This window comes from Ranitomeya imitator, chromosome 9 (assembly GCF_032444005.1).
Source record: "Ranitomeya imitator isolate aRanImi1 chromosome 9, aRanImi1.pri, whole genome shotgun sequence".
Taxonomy (NCBI): Eukaryota; Metazoa; Chordata; class Amphibia; order Anura; family Dendrobatidae; genus Ranitomeya; species Ranitomeya imitator.
In genome coordinates this window covers 132,087,418-132,107,416 of record NC_091290.1, presented here as the reverse complement: position 1 = coordinate 132,107,416, position 19,999 = coordinate 132,087,418, and the positions used below count along the sequence as shown (strand labels likewise).

At 44.1% G+C, this 19,999-nt stretch overlaps 1 protein-coding gene across 3 annotated transcripts in view; it reads left to right on the top strand.

Annotated features, from left to right (window-relative positions):
* The window catches only part of PIEZO1 (piezo type mechanosensitive ion channel component 1 (Er blood group)), a 167,996-nt gene that overhangs the window by 24,992 nt on the left and 123,005 nt on the right, over positions 1 to 19,999 (top strand). The gene's annotated exons all lie outside the window — the stretch shown is intronic.

The window sequence follows — 19,999 nt, the reverse complement described above, 5'->3', positions numbered from 1 at the left end:
TTGAATCTATGGACTATAGTCCATAAATAGATAAAAAAAGAAGTGCACTTACCTGTGTAAAGTAGTCACAATTTTATTCGGACATATTACAAAAGGTGCAGGGAGGGATGTGAAAAATCGCGGACAGCGGCCGTTTCGTGCCTGAGCACTTCAACGGGTCCTAACCCGCTCAGGCACGAAACGGCCGTTGTCCGCGATTTTTCACATCCCTCCCTGCACATTTTGTAATATGTCCGAATAAAATTGTGACTACTTTATACGGGTAAGTGCACTTCTTTTTTTATCTATTCATGGACTATAGTGTGATACTATGGAAGCTGCACCCCGTTGATTGCAAAAAGGAATTTGTTGTCGGCTTTCTCTGTCATTAGGGTGTTTGAAAAACAGAGTCTAACTTAAACAGCTGTGCGGAGGTTTTTTGTTTTTTTTTCTCTTTCCTGCATTGAATCTATGGACTGGCCCGCCTGTTCCCCAGACCTGAATCCATTTGAGCACATCTGGTGCATCATCTTTCTTTCCATCCACTAACGCAACGTTACACCACAGACTGTCCAGGAGTTGGCGGATGCTTTAATCCAGATCTGGAAGGAGATCCATCAGGAGACCATCCACCGCCTCATCAGGAGCATGCCCAGATGTTGTAGGGAGGTAATACAGGCACGTGGAGGCCACACACACTACTGAGCATCATTTCCTTGTCTTGAGGCATTTCCACTGAAGTTGGATCAGCCTGTAGTATGATTTTCCACTTATTATTTTATTTGAGCAGTGTATTTTATAAAGGTGCCACTGCAGTTTTTAGTGCAATGTGTGTGCGATACTATTTCTGGCCTTGTGTTCTCTACTGGAAGCGCTGAGTTAGGCTATGTGCACACGTTGCGGAATTGCCTCTGGAATTTTTTGTACGGATTCTGCATCTCTTGGCAGAAAACGCAGGTGCGGATTTGATGTGTTTTTTTGTGCGGATTTGCTGCGAATTTCATGCGTTTTTACCCCTGCGGATTTCTATAATGGAATGGGTACAAAAACGCTGCAGATCCGCACAAAAGAAGTGACGTGCTACTTCTTTTAATCAGCAGCTTTTCCGTGCGGAATTTTCCTCACCATTAGCACAGCATTTTTTTTTTGTTCCATTGATTTAACATTGTACTGTAAATCATTTGCGGATCTGCAGTGTTTCTGCACGGAGAAAAGCGCTGCGGATCTGCAGTAAATCCGCAAGGTGTGCACATAGCCTTAAGGTTTGCTGATCGGCAGTTGTTTAAGATCCTGTTTACATGGGTAGATCGCGTTTGATATGCACACTGAACGATTAAAATAATTAAGTACTCATAGGCTTTTTTTTTTTCTCAGCAGCACAAATCGTGTTTACACTGGATGATGAGCTGCCGAGAACAATTATCTTTTGTGCACTGCAAAATATCATTTAATCTGCTTAGCTCTTTCTTGAGATGATCTACATTTTGTTTAATTTTTTAAGATTATTCTGAAACACTGATTTATGATCTTGTAATGCAAATGGACCTTAACCCCTTCCCGACCTTTGACGCATACGCTGCGTCATGAAAGTCGGTGCCATTCCGACCCATGACGCAGCATATGCGTCATGGAAAGATCGCGTCCCTGCAGGCCGGGTGAAAGGGTTAACTCCCATTTCACCCGATCTGCAGGGACAGGGGGAGTGGTAGTTTAGCCCAGGGGGGGTGGCTTCACCCCCTCGTGGCTACGATCGCTCTGATTGGCTGTTGAAAGTGAAACTGCCAATCAGAGCGATTTGTAATATTTCACCTAAAAAACTGGTGAAATATTACAATCCAGCCATGGCCGATGCTGCAATATCATCGGCCATGGCTGGAAACACTTATGTGCACCCACCCCACCCCTCCGATCGCCCCCCCAGCCCCCCGATCTGTGGTCCGCTCCCCTCCGTCCTGTGCTCCGCTCCCCCGTCCTCCTGTCCGCTTCCCCGTGCACCAATCACACCCCCTGTGCTGCAATCAAACCCCCCCGCACTCCGATCCCCCCCCCCGCACACAGCGACCCCCCCCCCCCGTGCTCCGATCCACCCCCCCCGCACAGCGATCCCTCACCCCGTGCTCCAATCCTTCCCCGTGCTCCAATCCTCCCTCCCGTGTTCCGATCCACCCCCCCCCATGATCCGATCCACCCCCCCGTGCTCCGATGCCCCCCCCGTGCCCTGATCTCCCCCCCCTTATACTTACCTGGCCGCCCGAGGTCCGTCCGTCTTCTTTCCTGGGCGCCGCCATCTTCCAAAATGGCGGGCGCATGTGCAGTGCGCCCGCCGAATCTGCCGGCCGGCAGATTCGTTCCAGAGTGAATTTTGATCACTGAGATATATCCTATCTCAGTGATCAAAATAAAAAAAATAGTAAATGACCCCCCCCTTTGTCACCCCCATAGATAGGGACAATAAAAAAAATAAAGAATTTTTTTTTTTTCCACTAAGGTTGGGGTAAGAACTAGGGTTAGGGTTAGGGGTAGGGTTAGGGGTAGGGTTAGGGGTAGGGTTAGGGGTAGGGGTAGGGTTAGGGGTAGGGGTAGGGTTAGGGCTAGGGTTAGGGTTAGGGGTAGGGCTAGGGTTAGGGTTTCGGTATGTGCACACGTATTCTGGTCCTATGCGGATTTTTCCGCAGCGGATTTGAAAAATCCACAGTGCTAAACCGCTGCCGATTTATCGTGGATTTACCGCGGTTTTTCTGCGCATTTCACTGCGGTTTTACAACTGCGATTTTCTATTGGAGCAGTTCTAAAACCGCTGCGGAATCCGCAGAAAGAAGTGACATGCTGCGGAATGTAAACCGCTGCGTTTCCGTGCAGTTTTTCCGCAGCATGTGCACAGCGATTTTTGGTTCCCATAGGTTCACATTGAACTGTAAACTCATGGGAAACTGCTGCGGATCCGCAGCGTTTTCCGCAGCGTGTGCACGTACCTTTAGAATTAGGCTATGTGCACACGGTGCGGATTGGCCGCTGCGGATCCGCAGCAGTGTTCCATCGGGTTTACAGTACCATGTAAACATATGGAAAACCAAATCCGCTGTGCCCATGGTGCAGAAAATACCGCGCGGGAACGCTGCGTTGTATTTTCCGCAGCATGCCAATTCTTTGTGCGGATTCCGCAGCGTTTTACACCTTTTCCTCAATAGGAATCCACAGGTGAAATCCGCACAAAAAACACTGGAAATCCACGGTAAATCCACAGGTAAAACACAGTGCCTTTTACCCGCGGATTTTTCAAAAATGATGCTGAAAAATCTCATACGAATCCGCAACGTTGGCACATAGCCTTAGAGTTGGGTTGGAATTAGGGTTGTGGTTAGGGTTAGGGGTGTGTTGGGGTTAGGGTTGTGGTTAGGGGTGTGTTGCGGTTAGGGTTGTGATTAGGGTTACGGCTACAGTTGGGATAAGGGTTAGGGGTGTGTTGGAGGTAGAATTGAGGGGTTTCCACTGTTTAGGCACTTCAGGGGGTCTCCAAACGCAACATGGCGCCACCATTGATTCCAGCCAATCTTGTATTCAAAAATTCAAATGGTGCTCCCTCACTTCCGAACCCCGACGTGTGCCCAAACAGTGGTTTACCCCCACATATGGGGTACCAGCATACTCAGGACAAACTGCGCAACAATTACTGGGGTCCAATTTCTCCTGTTACCCTTGAGAAAATAAAAAATTGCTTGCTAAAACATCATTTTTGAGGAAAGAAAAATGATTTTTTATTTTCACGGCTCTGCGTTGTAAACGTCTGTGAAGCACTTGGGGGTTCAAAGTGCTCACCACATATCTAGATAAGTTCCTTGGGGGGGTCTAGTTTCCAAAATGGGGTCACTTGTGGGGGGTTTCTACTGTTTAGGCACACCAGGGGCTCTGCAAACGCAACGTGACGCCCGCAGACCATTCCATCAAAGTCTGCATTTCAAAAGTCACTACTTCCCTTCTGAGCCCCCACGTGTGCCCAAACAGTGGTTTACCCCCACACATGGGGCATCAGCGTACTCAGGAGAAACTGGACAACAACTTTTGTGGTCCAATTTCTCCTGTAACCCTTGGGAAAATAAAAAATTCTGGGCTAAAAAATTATTTTTGAGGAAAGAAAACGTATTTATTATTTTCACGGCTCTGCGTTATAAACTTCTGTAAAGCACTTGGGGTTTGAAAGTGCTCACCACACATCTAGATAAGTTCCTTTGGGGGTCTAGTTTCCAAAATGGGGTCACTTGTGGGGGGTTTCTACTGTTTAGGCACACCAGGGGCTCTGCAAACGCAATGTGACGCCCGCAGACCATTCCATCAAAGTCTGCATTTCAAAAGTCACTACTTCCCTTCTGAGCCCCCACGTGTGCCCAAACAGTGGTTTACCCCCACACATGGGGTATCAGCGTACTCAGGAGAAACTGGACAACAACTTTTGTGGTCCAATTTCTCCTGTAACCCTTGGGAAAATAAAAAATTCTGGGCTAAAAAATTATTTTTGAGGAAAGAAAACGTATTTATTATTTTCACTGCTCTGTGTTATGAACTTCTGTGAAGCACTTGGGGGTTCAAAGTGCTCACCTCACATCTAGATAAGTTCCTTTCGGGGTCTAGTTTTCAAAATGGGGTCACTTGTGGGGGGTTTCTACTGTTTAGCCACATCAGGGGCTCTGCAAACGCAACGTGACGCCCGCAGAGCATTCCATCAAAGTCTGCATTTCAAAACGTCACTACTTCACTTCCGAGCCCCAGCATGTGCCTAAACAGTGGTTTACCCCCACATATGGGGTATCAGCGTACTCAGGAGAAACTGGACAACAACTTTTGGGGTCAAATTTCTCCTGTTACCCTTGGGAAAATAAAAAATTGCGGGCTAAAATTCATTTTTGAGAAAATAAATTTTTTTTTTTATTTTCATGGCTCTGCGTTATAAACTTCTGTGAAGCACTTGAGGGTTCAAAGTGCTCACTACACATCTAGATTAGTTCCTTTGGGGGTCTAGTTTCCAAAATGGGGTAATTTGTGGGGGATCTCCAATGTTTAGGCACACAGGGGCTCTCCAAACGTGACATGGTGTCCGCTAATGATTGGAGATAATTTTCCATTTAAAAAGCCAAATGGCGTGCCTTCCCTTCTGAGCCCTGCCGTGCGCCCAAACAGTGGTTTACCCCCACATATGGGGTATCTGCATACTCAGGACAAACTGGACAACAACATTTGTGGTCCAATTTCTCCTATTACCATTGGCAAAATAGGAAATTCCAGGCTAAAAAATCATTTTTGAGAAAAGAAAAATTATTTTTTATTTTCATGGCTCTGCATTATAAACTTCTGTGAAGCACCTGGGGGTTTAAAGTGCTCAGTATGCATCTAGATAAGTTCCTTGGGGGGTCTAGTTTCCAAAATGGGGTCACTTGTGGGGGAGCTCCATTGCATAGGCACACAGGGGCTCTCCAAATGCGACATGGTGTCCGCTAACAATTGGAGCTAATTTTCCATTCAAAAAGTTAAAAGGCGCGCCTTCCCTTCCGAGCCCTGCCGTGTGCCCAAACAGTGGTTTACCCCCACATATGAGGTATCGGCGTACTCGGGAGAAATTGCTCAACAAATTTTAGGATCCATTTTATCCTATTGCCCATGTGAAAATGAAAAAATTGAGGCGAAAATATATTTTTTGTGAAAAAAAAGTACTTTTTCATTTTTACGGATCAATTTGTGAAGCACCTGAGGGTTTAAAGTGCTCACTAGGCATCTAGATAAGTTCCTTGGGGGGTCCAGTTTCCAAAATGGGGTCACTTGTGGGGGAGCTCCAATGTTTAAGCACACAGGGTCTCTCCAAACGCGACATGGTGTCCGCTATCGATGGAGATAATTTTTCATTCAAAAAGTCAAATGGCGCTCCTTCCCTTCCGAGCCTTACCATGTGCCCAAACAGTGGTTTACCCCCACATGTGAAGTATCAGTGTACTCAGGAGAAATTGCCAAACAAATTTTAGGATCCATTTTATCCTGTTGTCCATGTGAAAATGAAAAAATTGAGGCTAAAAGAATTTTTTTGTGAAAAAAAAGTACTTTTTCATTTTTACGGATCAATTTGTGAAGCACCTGGGGGTTTAAAGGGCTCACTATGCATCTAGATAAGTTCCTTGGGGCGTCTAGTTTCCAAAATGGGGTCACTTGTGGGGGAGCTCCAATTTTTAGGCACACGGGGGCTCTCCAAATGTGACATGGTGTCCGCTAAAGAGTGCAGCCAATTTTTCATTCAAAAAGTCAAATGGCGCTCCTTCCCTTCCAAGCCCTGCCGTGCGCCCAAACAGTGGTTTACCCCCACATATGAGGTATCGGCGTACTCAGGACAAATTGGACAACAACGTACGTGGTTCAGTTTCTCCTTTTACCATTGGGAAAATAAAAAAATTGTTGCTGAAAAATCATTTTTGTGACTAAAAAGTTAAATGTTCATTTTTTCCTTCCATGTTGCTTCTGCTGCTGTGAAGCACCTGAAGGGTTAATAAACTTCTTGAATGTGGTTTTGTGCACCTTGAGGGGTGCAGTTTTTAGAATGGTGTCACTTTTGGGTATTTTCAGCCATATAGACCCCTCAAACTGACTTCAAATGTGAGGTGGTCCCTAAAAAAAATGGTTTTGTAAATTTCGTTGTAAAAATGAGAAATCGCTGGTCAAATTTTAACCCTTATAACTTCCTAGCAAAAAAAAATTTTGTTTCCAAAATTGTGCTGATGTAAAGTAGACGTGTGGGAAATGTTATTTATTAACTATTTTGTGTCACATAACTCTCTGGTTTAACAGAATAAAAATTCAAAATGTGAAAATTGCGAAATTTTCAAAATTTTCGCCAAATTTCCGTTTTTATCACAAATAAACACAGAATTTATTGACCTAAATTTACCACTAACATGAAGCCCAATATGTCACGAAAAAACAATCTCAGAACCGCTAGGATCCATTGAAGCGTTCCTGAGTTATTACCTCATGAAGGGACACTGGTCAGAATTGCAAAAAACGGCAAGGTCTTTAAGGTCAAAATAGGCTGGGTCATGAAGGGGTTAAAGGGGTTGTCCAGGTTTGGACTGAAAGTCTGCAGTTGCTCTATAATACTGCAGGCTTGTGAATCCTCACAGCATACGCTGTCTCCGGTGCCAGCCGAGAGAGCAAGTGGTCATGTGACCGCAAGTATTCACTATGCACACTTGCTTCATTCCAACCAGATGTGTGCGGCCTTGCTTAATTCACTTGCATTGCGTGAGACCACATCTAGTAGGAATGTGTCCTTGAGTAACAATATTGGGTATTTGCAGTCATAAGACCGCCGCTCCCACAACCAGTACTGGAGAATCCTAACATTGTGCGCTGTCACATAGTGACAGGAGCCTTTTAAACTAAACCTGGACAATCCCTTTAAGCCACAGCTAGACTCATCCGGCAGCAGCTTATCTTTCCCAACATAAATTGTCGTGGGCCCCATATACAATTGATAACCAACTGATCATGCCAAAAATGGTTGGTTTGGCTGAACTTTTATCTATTATGTATGGGGGCTTTTAAGGATAGGCTATTAATGTTGGTGCGGTACACCTGTTACCCCCACCGATCTGTTATGACCTCATACAGTATATCACAAAAGTGAATACACCCCTCACATTTTTATATCTTTTCGTGGGATATCACTGAAGATATGGCACTTTGATACAATGTAATGTAAATTTGATGTGCCCTCTAACTCGCTACACTGCCATTTATGTCTAAACCGCTGGCAACAAAAGTGAGTACGCCTCTAAATGAAAACAGCCAAATTGTTCCCAAAGTGAATGTTTTGTGTAGCCACCATTATTTTGAAGCACTGCCTTAACTCTTTTGGGCATGGAGTTCACGAGAGCTTCACGGGAAGACACTGGAATCCTCTTCCACTCCTCCCTAACGTCATCATGGAGCTGGTAGATGTTAGAGACCTCACACTTCTCCACCTTCCGTTTTAGGATGCTCCATAGGGTTTAGGTTCTGGAGACATGCTTGGCCAGTCTAGCGCATTTACCTTCAGTTTCTTTAGAAAGGCAGTGGTCATCTTGGATGTGTGTTTGGGGTTGTTATCATGTTGGAATATTGCATTACGGCCCAGTTTCCAAAGGGAGGGGATCATGTTCCGCTTCAGTATGTCACAGTATGTGTTGGCATTCGTGGTTCCTTCAATGAACGCTCCCCACAGCTGGTAGCCCCAAGCCATAACAGTCCCACCACCATGCTTGACTGTAGGCAAGACACACTTGTATTTATAGTCCTCACCTGGTTGCTGCCACACACGCTTTTCAAAATTTGAACCACATAAGTTTATTTTGGATTACTATAACTATGTCCTGTGGTCTGATGAGACCATGTCCTTGGTGTGCTTGTCTTCAGCAAAGTGTTTGAGGGCTTTCTTGTGCATCTTCTTTAGAAGAGGCTTCCTTCTGGGACGACAGCCATGCAAACCAATTTGATGCAGTGTGTGGCGTATGGTGTGAGTACTGACAGGTGGATTCCCACCACCCCCTGTAACTTCTGCAGCAATGCTGGCAGCACTCATATGTCTATTTTGAAAAGACAACCTCTGGATATGACACTGAACACGTTCACTCAACTTCTTTGGTCAACCATGGCGAGGCCAGTTCTGAGTGGAACCTGTCTTGTCAAACTACTGCATGAGTTGACAATGCAGGAGAACATGTCTGAAAAACACATGATGCAAGGAAATAATGAACAAATGCCCAGCAAATGTAGACAATATAAGGAGACTAGCTGATATGCCATGAAGTCAGACCTCAAATGGATAAAGATTTGTTGTATTACCTGTGTAGAGTGCAGCTCACACCCCGACGCGCATTTCGGAACAAGGGGGTAATCAAGCTTAGGCCATCTTTATCTACAGCAATAATTTTTTTTTTTTCAGATGCTCACTTTGCCATGAGGTGCCATGTTGAACTTCTAGTGACCAGTTTGAGAGAGTGAGAGTGATCACACCAAATTTAACATCCCTGATCCTCATTCACACCAGAGACCTTGTAATACTTATGAGTCACATGCCACTGGGGGTGGAAGGGGGATGGGGGGAGGACTAAAAAAGAGCTAATTGGGCACAATTTGTCCATCTTCACTTTTTGGGTGTACTCTCTTTTTTTGTTTAGACCTTAATGGCTGTGTGTTTGAGTTATTTAGAGGGCAAACCAAATTTACACTGTTATACAAGCTGTACACTGACTACTGTACATTGTATCATAATGGCATATCTTCAGTGTTGTCCCATGAAAAGCTATAATTAAATATTTAGAAAAATTTGAAGGGGTGTATTAACTTTTCTGATATATTATGTAGTGGTATTTATTGGGTACTTCAGCTTGGACCTGATTAATTTCAATGAATTAAGCTTGGAAAGCCTTTGTAATCTGGTTGGATTTTCAAGTACGGTACTCAGTCAGGCATTTGATGTCAAGATTTTGCCCTTACAGGGCCCTTATCAGTCACAATAAAGTGCAGCTATGAAGAGTCTGTTCGCTGCTTGCTCCCTTTCTCTTGCTCACTGCTTGCTCCCTTTTTCTGGCTCCCTGCTGGCTTCCTCTCTCTGGCTCGATACTGGCTTCCTCTCTCTGGCTCGGTACTGGCTCCTTCTCTCTCTGGCTCGGTACTGGCTCCCTCTCTCTCTCTGGCTCGGTACTGGCTCCCTCTCTCTCTGGCTCGGTACTGGCTCCCTCTCTCTCTGGCTCGGTACTGGCTCCCTCTCTCTCTCTGGCTCGGTACTGGCTCCCTCTCTCTCTCTGGCTCGGTACTGGCTCCCTCTCTCTCTGGCTCGGTACTGGCTCCCTCTCTCTCTGGCTCGTCGCTGGCTGTCTCTTTGGCTCGCCGCTGACTCCCTCTCTCTGGCTTGCCGTAGCCTCCCTCTCTCTGGCTCTGTACTGGCTCCCTCTCTTTGGCTCTGTACTGGCTCCCTCTCTCTAGCTTGCCGTAGCCTCCCTCTCTCTGGCTCTGTACTGGCTTCCTCTCTCTGGCTCGCTGCTGGCTTCCTCTCTCTGGCTCGGTACTGGCTCCTTCTCTCTGGCTCGCTGCTGGCTTCCTCTCTCTGGCTCGGTACTGGCTCCTTCTCTCTGGCTCGGTACTGGCTCCCTCTCTCTGGCTCGCTGCTGGCTTCCTCTCTCTGGCTCGGTACTGTCTCCTTCTCTCTGGCTCGGTACTGGCTCCTTCTCTCTGGCTCGGTGCTGGCTCCCTCTCTCTGGCTCGGTGCTGGCTCCCTCTCTCTGGCTCACTGCTGGCTTCCTCTCTGGCTCGCTGCTGGCTTCCTCTCTCTGGCTCGGTACTGGCTCCTTCTCTCTGGCTCGGTACTGGCTCCTTCTCTCTGGCTCGGTGCTGGCTTCCTCTCTGGCTCGCTGCTGGCTTCCTCTCTGGCTCGGTACTGGCTCCTTCTCTCTTGCTCCGTACTGGCTCTCTCTCTCTGGCTCGGTACTGGCTCCCCCTCTCTGGCTCGGTACTGGCTCCCTCTCTCTGGGTCGCCACTCACTCCTTTACATTTATAGAAAATTATCTGTGGCGGTCTGTCATACCCTTTAAATAAATGGCTGATTTAAATACTGACATTTTTTAGTCTCTTGAGCCATTTGCACGTTCGTGTATGACATGGAAAGGTTTGTGGATTGTGATCTTTTGCAATAGTCGGTTCTTCTTCACTGTCTTTTCTTTTCCTGACATTCTCGCATTCGCTGTGTCCACTTGGAACGTTTAGTAAACTCCAAAGGAAGATTCTAGTTCCACCCGTTTCGGAAGCCGATTATCACATCATTGGGATATTGGGCATGTGTGTGCATCTCGAGCAGCTGTTAGTATTTACACACAGTCCGAGCCTGGTGATTTATAAAAGAAAAGCTCTGGACCAATGTACAGTTTTGTGTGCGGATTCACTATTTACATGAGATAAATCTGTCACTACGAGAAGCGGCAATGGATACAGAGAACTAATCACAATACAAGGGTAAGGGCGGCTTTCATCGGTTTGCCGTGCTGCACTGATAAATGCCAGGTGATCGGTGAACTTGAAAACGACCGTCCCGATATTGGTCCATAACACGATCTAAGGAATACTAGTTTGCAAAGAACCTGTCAAGAGTTTTTTTTACAGAAACCAATAATATGGATGAGTCCCAGTACAATAAAAATTTCACGTGTGTTTTTTTGTTTTTTTTATTAGTAATCTTATGTTCATGATCTGAGAAATCAAGCCGAATTCAAAATACCTTAGAAGTACATTGAGGGTGTATAGCCTCGTCCCCAACATACTTCTTTCCTTTCTCCACATCAACACTTCAGTGCTTAGCTTGGAGCAGATTCCGACATAAAGGGCTTTATGGAAAAAAACATATACGGTAAATCATGTTGGATCCTACACAAAATACCCCCAAAAATGTTTTGAAAAATATTTAGGTTTTGGCTTTAGTATTTCATATTCACACATCGATCAACATGGTGTAAAAATGAGTTTGCCGTCTTCCTTCCATTCGGCAGAAGGACTTTTTTTCTTTAGATTTTTGAGAGTGGACCTATGTTGCTGTCTGCTGCTATTTGGTGGAGTACAGGTTAATCCCTATTGTTTAACCTGGTTTGTTTGTTTTTACTAGTGTTATTTGACAGAATAGTTTACAAACCATTCCATTAAGTGAGAGCATTCTTATGTCAACCACAAGTATTTATCTTCATTATGTTAGCAGATTACCTTTCATGGCTGAAGGTGGCCATACACTGTAAATAGCTCGTTCAGCCATACAAGTTCTCAGTAGGAAAAGGGGGGGGGGGGGGGGGGGGGAAGCCAAAACCAGACACTGTTGGCTCCTCTCCCTGGAGAACTAGGGTGAAGCATCTTGAAATCGGCTCTCTGTCCAGTCCTTCTACTCCCATCAGATCTGCCATTGGGGGTAAGTTATCTAATAAATGGGATGGGTCTGAAGTATCAGGTCATGACCACTTTAGTTTTGACGGAGTTGCTGTGTACCTGCATCATCTGAGAACTTCCAGCTGGTGTTGGGTGTTGCACCTCCATCGATCAGATATTGATGGCCAAGTTTGAGAATAGGCCATCCATAAAAAAAAAGTAGTGGCTAGTGTTGAGCGAACATGCTCGGATAAGGTTCTGACCACGCTCAGGTCCTAACAGAGAAGCTTTGGTGTGCTCGAATACTATACTTGAGTCGCCGCGGCAGCCATTTAGTTCGTGAAGGTTTATAGCCGTTCTAGACTCACCCGTTGAAAGTATTTCACACCCTTTAGCCGGTGACTATATGGAAAATGGCCGGGGTCAGTGGAAACTTTTCTTGACCACTGGATTAGTAAATGTTTATTAACTTCCCTTCTACAGAACTTTTATATCCTGATGATGAAATAACCTAATTCTTACTCACTCTTCCTTTCTTGCTGAAACATAGCCCGATCTCTATAATCTTTACTTTTTAGTTAATATCCGCCATGGTATTTTGGTTGTGTTCCAGGCTTTTCATTTCTCTTCTAACCCCCTCCACAATCCATTTTCTTCAGCTTGGTTATCAGGAGGCCGCTCAGAATGTGTTTTGTGATGGTTCCTTTTATATTGTTCCCATTTCCTTTTTAATCAACAATGTGCAGTAATTAATCTTCCACCCTCCTTCCTGTTCGCTTATCTGACCGCACCTATTGGTCTTTTCTTTATCCTTTTACCTGTTTCCCATCCCAAAAATTAGGTGCAGGGTCCATGTGTGCAGTCCGTCATTAGAACCGGGCCAGCGCAATGTCTTATTGCTGCAGATCCACAACTGGCATCCTCCACTTGGCAAGGGAAGCCCTGAGCTGTTAATCCCATTACTGATGCGCGGAGCTGCCAAGAAAATACTTAACACGTTCAGCACTGCGTTTCTCCACATCTGCATAAATGATGAGGTTGTACGAGAGAATAAAAGAAAACATGGCTGCTTTTGTCAAACGATTCCATCCTTGTCCATATGCTGTGTCTAGTATTGTGGTGTGGTCTTACCGACGTGAGTACAGCAACATATAAGAAAAGTATGGTCACTTGGAGATTCGCTTTAATGTTAGACCTGTTAACAAGCCATAATCTCATTCAGCCAGCCAAACTTTTTTTTCTGCATCAGTCTATGTAGTACTACCCCTCATCAGTCTAGAGATGTGGCATATTTGGATCATATCGCTTATGATGCTAGAAACCCAGTAAGCGATACATTGCTGGAATCAGGGTCTCAATCTCTACGTTATGTTTCCCTTAGGTTATGCAGAAAAAACCTGGTGACTAATTCCCTTTAACAGAAGCACTAAAGGAACTGTCTCTACTTAGATGGCATGATCCAACTACTGCAGGCTGATCATGGAGCGAATGTAATAAGATGACAGTGATTCTGGTACTTTGTGACCTTTTGGGTCAACTTCTGTGTGTTGAGATTTGGGATGACCTATAGGAATGTTGCAGACATTTTTTAGTTAAAATGTTCTAGCTTGTTGATCACGTTGTACGTGTAATAACCTTCAGTATCGGTATCGCAAAGTCCGTGAGTTATCCTAAAACCAAGGAACTACCTGTGGCATGTGCTTTCTGCTCCCCACCTGGCATTGTGTATGCGGCCCCATACTATGGTGCAGTGCCATTACCATTGCAGCTCCTGTAAATGTCCACGTTCTGCAGACCTGAGGAACGTTATGTCTCTATATAAAGCTGGATAACCTGCAGTTTCACCACCTTTTAAAGGCAATTGAACAGGATACTCCGAATTTTGTTGTGAATCTGTGTAACACTAGGTCCTTTTTCGTTCTCCAAATCACGCAGCGTGTTATAATGTCTCACTTCACTATGAAGTATGTATAGCTCAGGGCTTGGTATTTATAATGAGCATGTTTTCTAAAGGTATGCTTCTTATACAAAGTAGTCCGCAAATAATCAGGAAGACAAGAATTTCCTTGCAGCGATTATCTGTGAAATACATTTTTTTTTTTATGGTTATTAAAGTTTATAGACCTAAAATATATACCTGGTTACGCAAAGGCGTAGCATAAGGGTAAGACGTTGTCGTAGAAAATCTAGGGCAAATTCTCCACTAATATCGTGGATTTCAATGCAGAAATAGAGTGGACAAGTGGTCTGCAGAGGGTGAAATCCATGGTGAAAATCCACAGCATAAATTGAGATGGTGTGGAGGATACAGCCAAGTCCATATATATTTGGACAGAGACAACATTTTTCTAATTTTGGTTATAGACATTACCACAATGAATTGTAAACAAAACAATTCAGATGCAGTTGAAGTTCAGACTTTCAGCTTTCATTTGAGGGTATCCACATTAAAATTGGGTGAAGGGTTTAGGAGCTTCAGCTCGTTAACATGTGCCACCCTGTTTTTAAAGGGACCAAAATTAATTGGACAGATTAAATAATTTTAAATAAAATGTTAATTTTTAGTACTTGGTTGAAAACCCTTTGTTGGCAATGACTGCCTGAAGTCTTGAACTCATGGACATCACCAGACGCTGTGTTTACTCCTTTTTGATGCTCTGCTAGGCCTTCACTGCAGTGGTTTTCAGTCGCTGTTTGTTTGTGGGCATTTCTGTCTGAAGTTTAGTCTTTAACAAGTGAAATGCTGCTCAATTGGGTTTAGATCAGGTGACTGACTTGGCCATTCAAGAATATTCCACATCTTTGCTTTAATAAACTCCTGGGTTGCTTTGGCTTTATGTTTTGGGTCATTGTACATCTGTAGTATGAAACGACGACCAATCAGTTTGGCTGCATTTGGCTGGATCTGAGCATACAGTATGGCGGCTCTGAAGACCTCAGAATTCATTCGGCTGCTTCTTTCCTGTGTCACATCATCAATAAACACAAGTGACCCAGTGCCAGTGGCAGCCATGCATGCCCAAGCCATCACACTGCCTTCGCCGGGTGTTACAGATGATGTGGTATGCTTTGGATCAAGAGCTGTACCAAGCCTTCGCCATACTCTTCTCTGTCCATCATTCTGGTAGAGGTTGATCTTGGTTTCATCTGTCCATAGAATGTTCTTCCAGAACTGTGCTGGCTTTTTTAGATGTGTTTGAGCCTTTTTCTTGATGCTTATGAGTGGCTTGCACCGTGCAGTGAACCCTCTGTAGTTACTTTCATGCAGTCTTCTCTTTATGGTAGATTTGGATATTGATACGCCGACCTCCTGGACAGTGTTGTTCACTTGGTTGGTTGTTGTGAAGGGGTTTCTCTTCACCATGGAGATTATTCTGCGATCATCCACCACTGTTGTCTTCCGTGGGCACCCAGATCTTTTTGCATTGATGAGTTCACCAGTGCCTTCTTTCTTTCTCAGGATGTACCAAATTGTACATTTTGTCACTCCTAATATTGTAGCAATTTCTCGGATGGGTTTTTTCTGTTTTCGCAGCTTAAGGTTGGCTTGTTTCACCTGCATGGAGAGCTCCTTTGACCGCATGTTTACTTCACAGCAAAACCTTCCAAATGCAAGCACCACACCTCATTAACTCCAGGCCTTTTATCTGCTTAATTGAGAATGGCATAACGAAGGGCTTGCCCACACCTGTCCATGAAATAGCCTTGGAGTCAATTGTCCAATTACTTTTGGTCCCTTTAGAAACAGGGTGGCACATGTTAAGGAGCTGAAACTCCTAAACCCTTCATCCAATTTTAATGTGGATACTCTCAAATGAAAACTGAAAGTCTGATCTTCAACTGCATCTGAATTGTTTTGTTTAAAATTCATTGTGGTAATGTCTATAACCAAAATTAGAAAAATCCTGTCTGTCTAAATATATATGGACTTAACTGTATATGTGACTGTGCAAACGTTGTAGGCATATGTGAAAAAAATGCTGCAAAAGTAAAAGATTTTTATTAACTAAATACAATTATTAAAATTGAGTGAACAAAGAGAAACCTAAATCAAATCCCTATGTGATGTCAAATTTCCGAAAATGAACTATTTGTTTAATTCAGGTTTTGGAACTTTTTTTTCTTTTATGATTGTTTGTTTTTATAATAACAATCTTGCGATATTCCTGGGGCTTTTTATGCTCCTCCTGTATGCTGAACCGCAGCAGATACTTTTTCTCTCAGTGTTTAGCTTGTTATTCTTGCTTTAATCTTTTTAGGGTTTCAGTTGTTTTCATTTACTCATTTGTCTGCCCTATCGCCTTTCCGGTGTGACGTTATACACTTTCCCCCTGCTGATATTTCCTGCAGGTGATGGTCTCATTTGGATATCCAGCCATATTTCTGTTGTGTAGGTCAATCAGTGAAAGACCAGCTAGGGTTTATCTCTCTGCTGTTCATGTTCTTTACCTTGTACCTATCTTCTGTTTATTTTTAGGAAATAGGTGGAATATTCCCTAACAGTGCATGCTTAATCCTTTGTTTTGTGGTTTGTTTTACTCACTCTGGGATCTCTTTCTATCTCGGCACACTTTCACTTCTGTAGGTAATTTGCACTCTGCTCTGCCCTCCACTTCTTTAGGGGGAGTGTGAAGTGCTTGATGGCCTTTCAGGTAGCATAGGTCAAAGTTACTATCATCTAGTTTGTGGTTACGGCTATCTCGGCTCACGCAGGAACCACTAGGGACTGGGACTGCGGGGTCAAGATCTCTAGTCTGTACAGAAACCGGCAGGGTCAGTTGCAGTTTATGGTGTATTATCTATTTTCCTGAGTGAGTTGCTATACTATCATAAAGCCTACTTCTTCTCCTTTCAGGAACAGTTTCTAGCAGGCTCCTTCTCAGTAGAGGCAGGATTACAGTGGCAACTGAAACCTCTATGTACACAGCTGATAACACATTGCCCACCAATCACAAAAGGTGATGTCACATCTACCCCATATGTTTACAGTGACCTTTGCACACGCTCATTAGATGCTTCAGTACAAAATATAGTGTCAATTTGTTCATTGCTGCTAATGTACATGTTCATTTCCTGAAACAGGAAGTTTAGGGTCTTAAAAACCCAAATAGCCAGTGTGATAATTCCAAAGAAAAATACATATATTTTTTAATACAGATTGTGCCACATTGCTTCTGATCTCCTCTGGTGTGGCGTCACTTTGCAGAGCTGGTAGCAAGTCACATCGGTGAGACGAGCTGCAATACCGTAGACAGTCATTCCCAGGAGTGAAGTTGTAGACTTCTATAAATTCATCACCTTTTAACCCTGTAATATATGTTGGATTAATATTTTGTGGCCATTTATGATTAGACAAAGCAGCCTTCAAACCCCACTGTTATTGCCATGGGGCTGACTCTGACCACGTGGCGCAGCATGTGGTTACGCGTCAGAGAGGTTTCGCTCAGCGTCTGCATTTCATGACCACATTGTAACACTACAGTATTATGTGTCAGTCGCCGAAGTGCTGTAATCTGTTCAACATGGTGATCACTGGGCCAGAGTTACATTGTGCATCAGCGTCCAGGGTGTTTGTTTGTTGGGTGGGGTTTACTAATGGCGCGCTGCCCCCCTGACACATAGGACATAGGAATTTTCCATCTTCCTGTCGAACACCAGGAAAATATTCTATAGAACAGAGCGGCCTCTGTGGGGAGGGGGATACTAAATGTTGTGCCGCGTTTCCGCGTGTGAACTGCAGAATATATACTGATGATTATAGATTTGCTTACCTGCAAAGTGTGACAGGTAAGGCATGATTCTTTGCTGGGGTGGGGATGACCTCCTTGATGACCCCTGCAATTGCGGCAGCAGCGAATTAAGCATCCTCCATTACTTTTGCAGCACCAGAAAAAAACAAAATCTAACTTCATTTGGCGTAACGCCTATTCATGAAAGTTCCAAAAAAATGAAATGTTTTGATGATCTAGGGAAATTCCATGGCATCTAAATATCCTGTGCTAATATTCTTTTGGAAACTGCTAGTGGCTGCACAAACATTTTACAGTTGTCCTAGTCAGTGCCTTCCACTGCAGCATCGTGCAAGCCTTTTCAAGGGGTGTTCCATTATTAAAATAATATCAATAAAGCTAAGTTTATTTCTCAGTGGAATCCATTGACTGCTGGTAGTGTCTGCAGAAAAAGGGAGGATATTTTATTCATTTATAAGCAGCAGGATAAATCTGATGCCATTCACATTTTCTGAGTTTTTTTTTTTTATCGGCATTATAGGTGGCGGGTTCTTCCTTTCTCCTTATTTTCCGTTTGCATTGCTCATACCATTGTCCAATGGCTTATCTGCAATAAACTGAAGACCAACTTATCTGCTATGCTTGCAGACAAGAGAACAGGAACAGAGGGGCAAGAAGTTGCCCCCACTTCCTGTAGAGGGAAAAAGCCCCGCCCCCACTTCCTGTAGCATGATGAAGCCCCGCCCCCACTTCCTGTAGCGTGATGAAGCCCCACCCCCCACTTCCTGTGATCCATTGCAATGTTTTCTGCTGCAAATGGATTAGACTTGACAACAGGCAGTGGACCTGGTGGGCTGCTATGTGTTTTGTCTTTTTTTGGCGGGGTGGGGCAGGTGTGAGGGGTATAAGGATGGGTTTGCACATCATTTAAAGGGAACCTGTCACCTGAATTTGGCGGGACAGGTTTTGGGTCATATGGGCGGAGTTTTCGGGTGTTTGATTCACCCTTTCCTTACCCGCTGTCTGCATGCTGGCTGCAATATTGGATTGAAGTTCATTCTCTGTCCTCCGTAGTACATGCCTGCACAAGGCAAGATTGCTTTGCGCAGGCGTGTACTATGGAGGACAGAGAATGAACTTCAATCCAATATTGCAGCCAGCATGCAGCCAGCGGGTAAGGAAAGGGTGAATCAAACACCCGAAAACTCCGCCCATATGACCCAAAACCAGTCCCGCCAAATTCAGGTGACAGAGTCCCTTTAATTCCCACCTTTCTGGCACTTGGTTGATGATTAGCGGTCATTAAATAACCTGTTTAGAGAGAAAGCAAAGAACGATCAGTAATAGATAATTCTGTACATATAGACTGATGACTTTCCCGTCAGCAATTCTCCTGTGTACACATGATGTGCTGAGAACAATTACTTTTAAGCCTGCCGAAAAATAATTTCACCCGACAAACTAGCACTTTGTTCCTTCATTGGGTGATCTGCACGATTGAGAAAAAAGCGTTCCCATTCTCCTGGAAGCGCATCACATGCTGAATAAACCAAAAATAATTCTATATCTTAAAAACGCTCAAACACCCTATGTTTCGGCAGCAAACCTCCCGCACCCCTCCCCCATCTTCCCCTCCAGCCCACGCATATTGTGATTTTAATATATATTTTTTTTAGCTGTCTATATCATTTCCTGGCAGGATGGTCCCAAAATCACTTGGGATTTGTGTTTTGCTGTTTTTTTTTTTTTTTTTTTTTTGTATTTATTTTTTTTTTTTGTATTTATTTAGTCATCCTATCATTGTGCGGCCCCCATGCTGTTACTCCATCTCTTGCCCAGATTGTTGCCGCTGCATCGTGGGTACGAGCAGCAAGCACTAAACTAAACAAAGCATTTACGTCTCTATTTTTTGGGGAAGTTCCGAACGTTATCTGGCAGTATTCACAGCTGTTTTTTACATTTTTTGTTCTCATTTGTAAGGTTTATTTCTTCAGTATATTTAATAATTATAATAAAAAAAAATCTACCTAGGACATAATCCAACGTCTTTTTTTCTACGCTTGCACTCAAGGCTATCATCAACTGGACCCACCATAATGTGTATGGGGCCTCCCAGCTCTTCCCCCAACAGACAATTTGAGAGAAATAAGGATCTGACCAGTCCAATTTTAGAACTGTTTATCCTTTTGTTTTCTGCAAGATAAGCTGTTGGCAAATGATTCTGGCAGAGGCTCTCTCATAGTGAAGCCAGCAGTGCTCTGCAGAACGCGTGCTCCTGTGTATGGAGGAATCAGTAGATTTCTTCCAGCAGACTGATATATCTCCTTTGGGGACTTATTTGATTCCAGAATACAGATTACAAAAAAAACTTTGT